The sequence below is a fragment of the Vicugna pacos genome, chromosome 7 (assembly GCF_048564905.1).
Source record: "Vicugna pacos chromosome 7, VicPac4, whole genome shotgun sequence".
Classification (NCBI taxonomy): domain Eukaryota; kingdom Metazoa; phylum Chordata; class Mammalia; order Artiodactyla; family Camelidae; genus Vicugna; species Vicugna pacos.
This window is the reverse complement of record NC_132993.1, coordinates 48361574-48374926: the sequence shown is the minus strand read 5'-3', so window position 1 is coordinate 48374926 and position 13353 is coordinate 48361574. Positions and strand designations below refer to the sequence as shown.

The 13353-nt window shown below is 35.2% G+C and overlaps 2 protein-coding genes, 1 non-coding gene and 1 pseudogene across 7 annotated transcripts in view; 1 reads left to right on the top strand and 3 right to left on the bottom strand.

Annotated features, from left to right (window-relative positions):
* Positions 1 to 13353, bottom strand: part of MACC1 (MET transcriptional regulator MACC1) — a 486000-nt gene that overhangs the window by 279168 nt on the left and 193479 nt on the right. The gene's annotated exons all lie outside the window — the stretch shown is intronic.
* The window catches only part of ITGB8 (integrin subunit beta 8), an 82131-nt gene that overhangs the window by 1921 nt on the left and 66857 nt on the right, over positions 1 to 13353 (top strand). The window contains exon 1 of one of the 3 annotated variants that reach the window (XM_072964888.1): positions 11348 to 11405. The exons of the other annotated variants lie outside the window; for them this stretch is intronic. The gene's annotated coding sequence lies outside the window, so the exon portion shown is untranslated. Of the gene's footprint in view, positions 1 to 11347; positions 11406 to 13353 lie in introns of those variants that run through there. 3 annotated transcript variants of the gene reach the window in all.
* On the bottom strand, positions 3840 to 3912 carry TRNAS-GGA (transfer RNA serine (anticodon GGA)). The gene has a single exon. It is a non-coding gene; the product is annotated as a tRNA-Ser (tRNA).
* On the bottom strand, positions 6457 to 6785 carry LOC140697491 (large ribosomal subunit protein eL31-like; annotated as a pseudogene).

The window sequence follows — 13353 nt, the reverse complement described above, 5'->3', positions numbered from 1 at the left end:
AGGCTGAGGATAAATTGGTATGAGAGTGAGTCTTCTGTTTTTGAGTCCATAAAAGAAGAGGATGCCAGCTTGCAAATTTCTTCTATCACAGTGCTCAGCCTGAATGAATTAAACACATATGAAGAACAGTCTTGCTTTTAAGTCACTGTTTTTTCAGCTCAAAAAAAACCAATTTCTAGCTAACTGATCCCTCAGTCAGATCAATCCTTGAGACTGAGACCTTGAGACAAACCCTAGACCAGGATTCATAGCTTTTATTCCAGGCAAGCCACTTTTGTCAGAACTACCTGATTTGGAGATGATACTTCTTTAGAAAATATATTGTCTTAATTTTATAAATCACAAAGAAAAGCTCAAGTTAAATAGTGTATGAAAAGATGCTTTGGCACTTCTGAATTATATGCAAATGTTAAGGTGGCAGTACTGGATTGTTAGCAAATGGTAAGACATACAGTAAGTAAAAGTAATGATCATGAATTTAGGAAAAGTTCTTACTGGTATTAAATATAGGCCAAATGTTTATTTTTACCAATGCAATAATTATTGCCATACTTTTTGAGAAAAATTTTACTTTATCTGTGTTTGGTCATTGAGCCCTTAAATTCTATTAGAGCCTTTCTCTGACCTCTCCTGTTGAATGAGAGTTAACTGTTTTGTAGACTAAAATGTTCTCCTGTGCTTTGAATTGATGAGACAAGTTTCTGCCTGAAGCTAATTAAAACCAAGTTATAACCTTATGAATAAGGGTTTGTAATGGAAACACGCTAGCTTCACTTATTGATCACATATATATTTGTCTAATATTTGTTACAAAGGAGATTTTCCGAGCTACATGAAATGAGAGCAATTAGAGTTAATTTTTATCTTGTGGTTACTTTTTGACTTTTAAATAAATTGATTTTAAAATAAGTGAACTTAAAGCAAAGGAAATAGTAACATTATCAATGACCTCTTAAGTGAAACATATATTTGTTGCAAATTTTCCACCGAGCATAATTCCATCCTGTGTTAATAAAATGACAAAGTATTTTTTCTAGATTTAGTAAATACACAAACATATACACTAGTAAAATGACCAAAATTTGTGTCCACAGAGTATATTCTGTCCCCAGTACATAGGCAAAGGAAAAAGTCCTGCCTATAGAATTTGCTAACAATAGTGATAGGTTTCTTAAATAATATTCATTGTGTTTGTAAAGATTAGTCAAGTTCCCATGTAATAGCATTGTATTCCCATCCAGTGACTGTAACTGATTTGAAGCAAATATTATGAATGGGCTCCCTTGCACCTGCAGTTGTGAAAAGGGAATGCTTATCTGAAATCAGAACAAGGCATCCTTTTCCCAGTCTCTGTCAATATACAAAGATTTCTGATGTATACTGGTTTGTACTGCAGTTAAAAAACATGCAAAACATTTAAATTATAGCCAGTACAACTCAGAAAATTAGAGATCAGAGTAAACTGCTGCACTTTTGTGATATAGCTACAAGTCTCAAATTATATGTCTTCATAGTACAAATTAGATACTTGCAGCAGGAAAGAAATTTAGATATCAGTTACAAAGGAAATCTTGTTCCCTTGCTCAGTAGTTTACACCAAGGAAATGCTGAGGGCAATAGAGCCATACAAAAGAAACCATAAACTGTAACAACGTAATTTTGGTTTTAATTTCTGAAGTAGAATTTACAGGTCCCAGATTCATAGTGGACTTTTAATTACAAATATATAGTGAACAAGGGGGATATTATTTTAAAGATCTGAACATTATTCTTATCTAGAAAAAAATTATTGGAGTTTGTTTTTCAACTTTCCTTGCTGGAAATTACCGACAATCAGAGAAACAACAACACTATAAAATGGTTAATGAGTAACTGGAAAACACTAAAGAACACCTAGTGGTTAATATTTGAAGAGTTAATGTAGCAACACTGCTGTTTCTACATTTGCTAGTTTTAAAACATTAAAAATCTTTTTAACCTAAAATTTTATATAGCAATATCAGAGTGACAAATTTCAGAAATTACCATTTCTTTTTAAAAACTGATAACTATTGCAATGAAATTTCACCTTCTGTGCATAATCAACTATTTTTTTACATAACCAGATTAGCATTGTTTTGTAAGTGTAGTATTACTTTACCTCAGAACATATTTCATAGCATAAGTGTTTTCAGAATTCTTTATGCTCACCTTTAAAGTGAAAGGATATTTAAGAGAACCAATACTTCATTTTTAAAAATCTAGTTTTCCAAATTATTTTTGCACAATAAGCATCCAAATTAATTCTATCATAAAGCAACTGATGTACTTTCTGATAAAAAAAAAAGGCTTGTGCTGCACATGAAAAGGCTATGTATGTGCTGTATATGAGAGCAAAGTAGTTGATATGATTTGAAAAATGCCAGAAAAATTCCTGTGCCCCCAAGTAATTCCTTCACCTGTTACGAAATTATCAGAAATTTTATCATTTAAGGATTTCTTTGGATTAAGCATGGTGTTGACACTGTTTCTTCTAATTTTAACTTGATATTATGGACATTTTCAAACACATACAGAAGAAGAAAGAACGGTATAAGGAATTACCATACACCCATCACCCAGCTTCATCAACCCTCAACTCAAGACCAACTTCTTTCATGTCTTCTCCCACCTATTTCTTCTCCTTCCCTCACTGAGGCTATTACAAAGCAAATATCTTGTATCATTTCATCTTAAAATATTTCAGTAAATCAAAATACTACTGAAGGAGAAACACATTGTCATTAATCCCCACAGCATGAACTTTTTAAGCTGAAATTTAGGGCCACAAGAATGTTCACTATCTTTAAAGGGAGGAATGCGGAAGTGAAGGAGGCAAGCAAAGACAAAGATGGTTTCAAGCATTTGCTTTTCAGTCGTTCTATTATGGTTCCATTAAAATATTTTTTTAAGTATGCATGTATATGAGAAAGAAAAAATACAGACAAATGTTACTTTATTTCAGTGGAATCACAGCAGGTATACCTCGTTTGAGTTTCAGTTTTAAGGGTTGTTCTCCCTGTCTCTTGAATCATTATTTTCTCCTCTCTATTAGATCATTTATAGCATATGCATATCCATACATGCTGTAATATCTCTCATCTTCTATTTCTTATTCTCTTTTATAGCAAAAATTCTTGAAAGAGTTGTCCATATTACTGTCTTCAATTCTCCTCACCTTCTCTTTCAATCCAATGCAGTCAGGCTTTCTTTATCACCTTTGAAGTTAAACACTCTGTTAAGGTCACAGTTACCTTCCTATTGTCAATCTGATGGTGAATTCATAGTCTTCATTCTGCTTGACCTACCATCTGTCAGTGAGTTGACACTGTTGATCACTCCCACCTTTGAGAGTGGGAGTGATCCTTGGCTTCCAGGACCCACATTCTCTTGGTTTAAGCTCCTTTTCCATTCCTGATGTTTGTTCTTCCCCATGTCTCAAATTCCGAATATAGGAGTGGCCCAGAATTCAGCCCTCAGACTTTCTCTTCTGGATACATACTGGGTCTCAGGTGAACTGATCCAGTCTTGGGTCTTAAATATCATTTGTATGCTGACAACTCCAGTCCTGACCTCTTATCTGATCTCCAGAGGGTCTAGCAAACTGCCTAGTTAACATCTCCACTACATGTCTAAAGGCAAAGTTAACCCTAACACATTAAAAACCAAACTTCTAATTTTCTCCCTCAAGCTTGCCCCTTTCACAGTCTTCCTCATCTCAGTAAAGGGATGTCAGTCTTCCATTAGTTCAGGGTAATACTTTAGCAGCACTCTTTTTTGGGGTGGGGGTGGTAATTAAGTTTATTTATTATTCATTTTAACAGAGGTACTGGGGATTGAACCTAGGACCTCGTGCATTCCAAGCACATGCTCTACCACTGAGCTATACCCTCCCCTCGACAGCACTCTTGATTTCTCTGTTTCTCTCACATTCCACAGTCAGTTAGTTCACCACCTCCACTGCCTAATAAGCTGATTTTCCTGTGATTTTTTTGTTAACTCAGATTTGATAAAGGTTGAATTAATCTTGTAACTTTTTAAGTGTAGGATATCTTCAAGTGGTAGAACCATTTATAGGACTCTAAAGAATAAGAAAACTGTCCAAGTGGAAAAAATTCTCAGAATAATTTTACTTGCTGATAATTTTTTAAATGTATGTTTAAGTCTGAAGATATATTATTTATTCTTGAATATACACACTGGCTTGATTGGACTGAAAATAAAATTAGCTAATAATTTTAATAAACCAGGGAAGTCATAGGATATAGTTTAGAAGAGAAAGAGAAATTTTTTGAATAGAATTTAATATAGACAATTACAAAATAAATTATCAGTTTTCATTCCAATTTGATATTTTTATGAGACATGAGAAAGATCATGATATAGCAACACTACATTGTCTTTTCAGTTTTTCTGTACTCAATTTTGAATGAAACTTCCTTGGGACAAACAAAATTTTTGAGGTATTCTGGCCTGTGTTGCTTAGTTTAGGGCCTTTTCTGCCCCACCCGTTAAATTTGATTTATCCAGATACAGTTTATGTTAAATTTCACACTTTGTTCACCACTCTTCTCCCCCAGGGCCATTCTAATGACCACTTGATGGATGTCAGGGGATACAGTTTTGATCTAAAGTTCTTTAGTCTTTTAATAAATAGGGCCTGACGTATAGAAACTATCCAGTTTTCTTAAAAAGTAATAAACTGTTTGCCTTGTGATGCAGTCCTTCTCTTGTTTGTACTTATTAAACAAAGATGCTCAAAGCATGCCTGTTATATAGCATTCTCAGTCATTTAAATAATGTCTTTTTGCTGGTTTGATAGGTCTCAGTGAGTAAATAATATAAAAATTATGTTACCTGTGAATATTATTGAATCTTACCTTACCAAACTGACATAAGGAAATAGTCTTTTTATATGTTCACTGAATGACCTGACATTCATAACCAACCCTGTATTGTTTATGTTCAGTCCTCCTTGGTCCTTAAAACTCTAGTCCCTGTGACAACCCAAGTTTACACGTTTAGTTGCCAGCATTAAGGACTGTGAGGCCCTACGTTATCTTCTCCAGTTATGTATGAAATATTTTCTGTAAGCTATTTATTATAAAAGAAGCCATAAGAAAAAATAAAATCTCATCCTATTGCATATTGCATTTTATTAAATCGAACAATTAAATAATGAACTTCTTAAGTAGGTGGCCTAATTGTTAATCTCTATAGAAGTAACTTTTCTAATTGTATCCTAAAGATGCCATATAAGTGTGACTTTTATATGTAGTGGAAAGAAAAGTGTAATGCTAATGTAATTTCACAAACACCTGGGTAGCTCTCACTCGGTGCCATGCACTAATATACTACATTAATTTAATATTCATACTAACTCATACTAACTCACTCAAGGTCATCTAGCTAGTAAATGTAAGAGATGGGATTTGAACTCTGTTATGTTGCCTCATACTTGACTCAAAAAGTTTCTGGATGTTGCTCTAAGTTATACATTAAGTGTGACCGTCAGATGAAAGAAGACCTTCATAAGGAGGGCCATAGTATATTTGGAAAAAGGCCTTTCATTCATCCCCTTTCTCAATTGTTGGTGTGCAAAGGTGAAGCATGGTAGAAATCTGAGTGTTTCAGGATTGTCCAGGAGGCAAGGAACCAATGGCCATAGGTACACATGCATGTGAGAACACAGAAGCTAAGAACAGAGTTTGGGCCTCCTTCCCTGGAGATTCCTGGGCTCTGCCCTGTAACACTGTTGCCCTCACAAAGTAACTGCAGAGAGAAGGATAAAGATTCATGAATTGGGGCATGGTCAAAGCATACCTCGTGGAAGCCCCCATATACTCTCAGCTCAACCTTAAATACACCTTACTATGGTTGTTTTCTACATGGGAGTAAGAAAGGCAGAGAAGACACGTGTCTTTATGGGAGTAACCTGTAATGAAACTCTACTTCCCACAGGATTTCCAATGTGTTATATATGTGTATGACTTGTGGTTGTGAAAGAGAAAGGAAAAGAGAAAGAGACTGACCTACTAAGTAGCTGGTAACCAGTTCAGTCAAAAGTGTTCCAAGGGAAAAAACCATGGTACTAGGTGTCACATTATTGATCAACATAGGGCTCATCACATTCCTGTTTGCTTGGAGCCACTCTATTATATAGCTTGACACTATATAGTTTAGTATGTTCATATTATTTTTTTCTCCATACATTTTTATAAAGTTGATATTCCTTCAGCTGTTAAATATTTGCAGTGATTAGCTATAGTCAATAGTCTACCAGTATTGGTCATTTAGAGCATGGCATTTCCAGTAAATGCCAGGCTCAAGGCATCTACTGTTATGCTTTCTTTAGGCAGAAGTTTTTAGTGTTTGTGTGTGTATGTGTTCAGTTTTATAAATATCTGACAATTAGCAATTAATTCACATCTATACTGTCTATGGATTTTTGAAAGTGATGACAGATATATAGGTAACAAACATATAGAGCTTATTTAGTGAATCTTCACCCTGGTTTTCTGGACAACCACATATGGATACAGTATAGGAGATTCCTTATTCCTTTGGCCCAGTTTTGTTAAGCTTGGTGTCAACATACACATCTGCAGTTCCCATCTCCTTCATGGCAGATTTCCAGATCTCACTGAGTGCCTGAGGGTCCTGCTTCTTTTAAAGAATACTGCATGTGTACACAGGTAAATACTGGTCTCCAACTCATTGATGGCTGAGTGGCTCCTCTTCTCATCGCTTTTCTCTGTGGGAGCCATCCAAAGAATGCAAGGAATTGTGACTCTTCAGGCAGAGTTCAATACAGAGACATCAAAAGCTCTGTTAAGCACTAAGATTACAGCAGAGATCAAAACAGAGTCCCTGCTTTCATAATGCTTACGTTCTAATTGAAGAGGACAAATACATGTATGTACATGTGTATATATGCATGATGTGTTATACATGATATACAATTTATCATATATAATATATATCATACATATGTCTGTGTATATCTCAGTTATATATGATAAAAAGAAGAAAATATAAAGCAGAGTGAGGGAATGGACCTGAGAAGGACTGGACAGACTACCATTATATACAGGATAGTCAGAGCAGGCCATTCTAATAAGATGACATTAAATTTCTTAAATTTTTTCTTTCTATGGCACACTTTTAAGACATTTCACAATCTTTCCTATAGTTTAGCTCCTTCTGGAAAAAGAGAGGAAAAAAGATGTTAGGATTTCTAAGCTGTTAATAGTAATAGGAATTTTTCCCCTTTGCTATAAAAGGCTGTATCACTTATGCCTAGGAATAAAAGAGTTGAAAGATAATAAAGGGTGACAAGATGATAAATGAGTGATTATAGGTGAAATGACTAAAGAAAAAAATGGAGATTTTTGTTTTTTAGCATGAACTCTTTGTCTATAATGTTTTCTCAAGCTTAATCCCCTCCTATTAATACAATGCTATTAGAGTAGAGAAAGCCTGAAGTATTCATTCCATGAGCCAAATCTTTTGGCAAGTTCCATAAGCTTCCTAACTAGTCTCCATTATTTCAAATGTTTGTCCATATTTTACTTCCCTACTCAGAATCTTCCATGGCTCCTACTGTCTTCAAGCTCTTGTCCATGGTATGTGACTCCCTTCTACAGCATCCCATGCCCAACACTATGGCTCCTTGTTCATGTCTTGTCTCCACATCAACCTTTGACCTCCTTGAGAGGAGAAATTGTGCCTGTTGATTCTGCATTTTCAATGCCTGGCATGCAGTAGGTACTAATAAATTATCTGGAGTAAATGACTTAGTGAATGAAATGAGGACAATAGTGATCAGCTTTAAACTAGGCTACTAAGCAAATAAGCCCTACTCAGCTCTAATCTTCACAAGAATTAGAACTTTAAGAAATACAGTTTTCTTCTAAAAGTGAGTTCTACTATAAAAATTATAACACCATAAAAATGTTTCTGCAGTCCCAGTCCACTCCAAAAAAGCAGTTTCTTGACTTGATAGGTGAATCTTTAGCAAAGATCAAAATAGAGACTTAGCATTTTTAACCTACTTTTTACAAATTTGTTTTGCTTTCAAATTTCTGTGTTAATAATTATTTTCATTATTCTAATTAAGTATGAAAAGTAATCCTGATCCTTTATTCTCAACATGTATTTTAAAATTGATTTCTATTTAGATTATACAAACTAAAATTTGTAGTCATTTTAACCAAATACTAACAAAGGTAACGAAAAGACAAATGATTCTAATTGATTTAATCATTAGTCATTCAGATTTTCTTAAAGCACCTATATATAGCTTTGTGTCAAGCACTGTTCTGGAGTTAGAAGAGTAACAATAGTTAACATTTGTTAAATATTTTCGGTATGCCAGACATGCTCCTATACATATGGTATGAAAATATATCTTTTAATGCCCACAACCCTTTGGTTTTTTTTTGTTGTTTTTTTTTTAACATTTTTTATTGATTTATAATCATTTTACAATGTTGTGTCAAATTCCAGTGTTCAGCACAATTTTTCAGTCATTCATGGACATATACACACTCATTGTCACATTTTTTTCTCTGTGAGTTATCATAACATTTTGTGTATATTTCCCTGTGCTATACAGTGTAATCTTGTTTATCTATTCTACAATTTTGAAATCCCAGCCTATCCCTTCCCACCCTCCACCCCCCTGGTAACCACAAGTCTGTATTCTCTGTCTGTGAGTCTATTTCTGTCCTGTATTTATGCTTTGTTTTTGTTTGTTTGTTTTTGGTTTTGTTTTTTAGATTCCACATATGAGCGATCTCATATGGTATTTTTCTTTCTCTTTCTGGCTTACTTCACTTAGACTTTGAAGTATGCATTCTGATAATTCCCATTTTACAGGTAAGCAAACTAGTTAGAGAGACATTGAATAACTTCTTCAAGATCTCTTAGCTAATAAGTTTTAGAACCAGAATTCAGACCTGCATGGGTTTGACCCTGCACTTTTAGCCATCATTATAGACTATCTTTCAGGTGTCAGAGGAGTCCCTATCCTGAGCCTTGGAGGGCCCTTCTCTGGCCTTCTCCACAGGCAAGGAATCCATGGGGCATACCTATCCAGAGTCTTCAATTCCTTTCTAGAGCATGTCTAGAATTCTCTGCCCAAACAGACCAAAACTACATTTTTTAGACTGAGCTTCCCATATGCCAAACCCTAGGAGAGGGGAAGTAAACAGAGCTTGGACATGTAGGCTGGAGTGTGTATGCAGATAAGTGATGGGCTATTTGTAGTGCAGAATAAAGCTAGAAGTGAGAGAGAAGAGGGGCAGATCAAGCAAGAGCTGGAGGAACAAAACACACTGCCAAGTTCCCAACCAGAAATCTCAAGAGTCTGATAATCTCAATTCAGACCTAGCCTTCTAGGGCATTTTCAATCTGTATTTATCAAGGGAGAAAAATAGAACTTATTTTACTTAATAGTTTCTTATCCTGGGTTGTAATTGTTAAATATTTAACCCTGTTATGCCTCCCTCCATTTGTACTCTTGCTTTTGGCCCTAAAAAATTTAGGGGAAGACTTGTCTAGTACATTAAATATTACTGGGAGGAGGGTGACAGACACTATAAGCACCATAGATCATTGCCTAAAAAGAACTACTTTGTTTCAAGGTGCTTTTGTCAGTAATTAAACGTCTTTTGGTAAAAACACTGAATTCTATTTCAGTGAAATACACTGAATTCTATTTTCTTGCAAATAGTGTCACAGTAAGAATCTAGTGTATGCATATTTTAAATTTAGTTTTGCCCTCTGTTAATTTAAAACACGTCACAGAAAAGGACATTTTACTGACATGAATTAGCCAAATCTGGTTGAATTATTCAGCTGGCATATATTTAATAAGTGAATGAATGTGTAGAAAAACAGTGCCATATTGCCTTCATGGACTAAAAGGACTAATTTCAATTTAAAAATAAGTCTTAATGTGACCCCATTTATGTTTTTACAGTAAGTAAATTAGTATAGTTTATGTATCAAAGAAAAATATAATGAAGTCAAATTCCATTGGGATTTTATAATTTAATTAAAGCAGTCCTATCTTTCAACAAAAGTACTGGCATTGATTCTTGCTAGGAAACTACTAATATTAAATAGATATATTAAAATTTCTTATCTGACTTATTTTTAAAAATTCCCAACTAAAATTAGTTTAGGAAATAAGAATAAGCTCATTAAATTAAAATTGCAGTGTTAAATTATAGTAGTCTTATTAGATATATACTCAAGATGATTCTAAAAGATTCTTTTGAGTGCTGTTATTCAAAGTACTAGATGTTCTTATTTTAAAGTCACATTGTAAAGTCTTCAAAAGTGGCCTTTCATGCTGACCTTCTCAAGGAACCAACTCTCTTTACCATAGTTATGTTGAAGATGTTTTACTCTCTTTTCCAGGTGTTTTTGTTATTGTTTTGTTCCAATCAACAAATACTGTTATATTTGTCAAAAATAGAGTCTGTTTCCTTTCTAGTTCAGTATTGGTACAGTTTGATTATTCTAGAGAATTGCCCGAAAAATCACAGTCCCCAGGTAATACAGAGTGAGCAGCCAAAGACTAGTTCAAGCTAAAGTCTGTGGGAGAGACTGAGTTAGGAAGTGGAGAGAAAGTCTGGTAATGAAGACAGGAGAATAGAAGACTAGAAATATGTCAGCTCTGAAGAAATGTGCCAAATATTTCTCATTAGGTATGTGATGTGTGCAGTGGCTTTTGGTCGGGAATGTTTTGATGTTTTGGACCCAGCTTCCTTTTAGGATAGATAGAGTTGATATTTCAAGATATGCCTATAGTAAAATACAGCCACAGTCAAGGTACTGTTTTTCCAAATATATATATGGTACTAGGGTCCTATCCTTGGAACTGAACCACAAACATTTTCCAAGGCACAAGCATTTTTTCTAATTTCAGTAGGGGCCATACATTCAGCATAATTCCCTAGTAACTGTTACAGGTACTGGGCAGAGAGAAGAGCTGGATGGAAAACTTCATCTTTATGGAATGAGGGATGACCACTCCAAAGGCACTTTAGAAAATTATGAATATGAACAAAGACAGTAATTAAAAAGAAAATTCCAAATTCTGCAGGATGCTAAGGAAGTACCTTAAGGAGTGCCAGACTACAGAATGTTTTTTCTAGTTGCCTGCTCAAGTTGGGCTAGGAGGCCAGGCTTGCTGTGCCTAATGATGTAAGGTGTTCACTGACCACAGTAGAATAAAGAATGCAGGAAAGTTCTGGGGTGTACAGTAATTGCTGTAGAACTGGTTGTTCTAGTTGGAAACAAAGAACTCACTGTAGAACTGTATTATTGGCAAAAGAATGACCTAGCTGGTCTCTTTCTTAGGCACACCTCCTGAGGTATGTATTGCTTTATTGTTTTCTTGTGCATTTGGTTTGGATTTTTATGGTGAATTGAACACAAGTGAACCATAATTTGCAAAAGAAAACCTCTAAAAACGATACATAAGGCTCATGTTCCAAGAGAATTTATCTGGAAGATGATTAACACTTTAAAAGACACTCAAGAAGTGAGTTAGTTTCAGGTATTCTGAATTTTGGTTTAAAATGTCCCTTTTGATGAATGTTTTCATCCACAACCATCTAGAACCAGAGCCCCTGATGAGAGCTAGTGTATATAATCACAGTGCCTAACCCCTGAGGTTGGTAATGGAAACACAAGGACTAAATGTTGATAGTACCAGTCTTTAGTTCAGAGGATACAGCATGTTTGATGCCTCTAAAAGACTCCAAGGCCACACGATGCTCGGTAATATCTGATGAGACTAAGACAGGGTGTTAGAAGGGGAGGGGCATCCTGAACGTGTAGCTGTACCCCAATGAAGGCAGCATGGCACAGCTGAAGAATAAGTCCTAGACCCCCTGTTAGGGTGCACATGGTGTTAATACACATGTCCAGGGCAGACCCTTCACTACTTGGAGGTCAGTATAGCATTGATGCCAGAGACCACTGCTCTCTGAGAACAGAGTTGCAGGCTAGATTATCTGGTGATATAGATTTGTTGGGGTAGAAATTGATTAATGGACATTATCAAAAGTCAGATATCAGGGATTTTTGGACAAATTTGTGTTTGACTTTGAAGTCTAAAAAAGATAAGTACTGCTTCTGACTGAATTACTTGGTAGTGCAAAAATGTTTGATCGGTCAGATCTATAACTGGATGTTACACCCTACTTCCCCACAGGATAGACTTCTCAACTACTGCCCAGATGGCATGTTTTTTCCTCCTACATTGAGCACTTATCAATTCTTTTGGGTTTAATTTTTTTTAAAACAAGAAAGCCCATATATAGAACTGGGTTTTTCTTGGCCCTTTCACTAAATTACATACAGGTATACGCTGGAGGTATTTTGGGTTGGATTCTAGACCATTGCAATAAAGCAAATACTGCAATAAAGTGAGTCACATGAATTTTTTGGTTTCTGAGTGCATATAAAAGTTATGTTTACACCATACTGTAGATTATTATGTGTGCAAAAGCATCATATCTAAAAAAATGTATATGCCTTAACTTGAAATACTTTATTGCTGAAAAATGTTAACCATCAGCTGAGCCTTCAGTAAGTCATAATCTTTTTCCTGGTGGAGGTTCTTGCCTCAATGTTGATGTCTGCTGACCAATCAGGGTGGTTGTTGCTAAAGGTAAGGGTGGCTCTGGCAATCTCTTAAAATAAGACAACAATGAAATTTGCTGCATCAACTGACTCTTCCTTTCACAGTTTCTCTGTAGTATGCAATGCTGCTTGACAGCATCTACCCATAGTAGAACTACTTTCAAAATTGAAATCAATCTTCTTAAAACCGGCCACTGCTTTATCACCTAAGTTTATGTAATATTCTAATTCCTTTGTTGCTATTTCAACAATCTTCACAACATCTTCACCAGGAGTAGAATCTGTCTCAAGAAGCCCCTTCCTTTGCTGATCCATAAGAAGCAACTCTTCATCTGTTAAAGTTTTCTTATGAGATTGTTGCAATTCAGTCACATCTTCAGGCTCCACATCTAATTTTAGTTCCTTCCTATTTCTACCACATCTGCAGTTACTTCCTCCACTAAAGTCTTGAACCCCTCAAAGTGATTCATGAGAGTTGGAATCAACTTCTTCCAAACTCCTGTTAACATTGATATTTTGACTTCTTCCCATGAATCACAAAAGTTCTTAATGTCATTTAGGATGGCGAATCCTTTCAATGACATTAGGAACATCTGTGATTCATGGGAACAGGTCAAAATATCAATATTAGGTTTTGAATTTACCCAAACTCTTCAGAGGAATTACCAACTA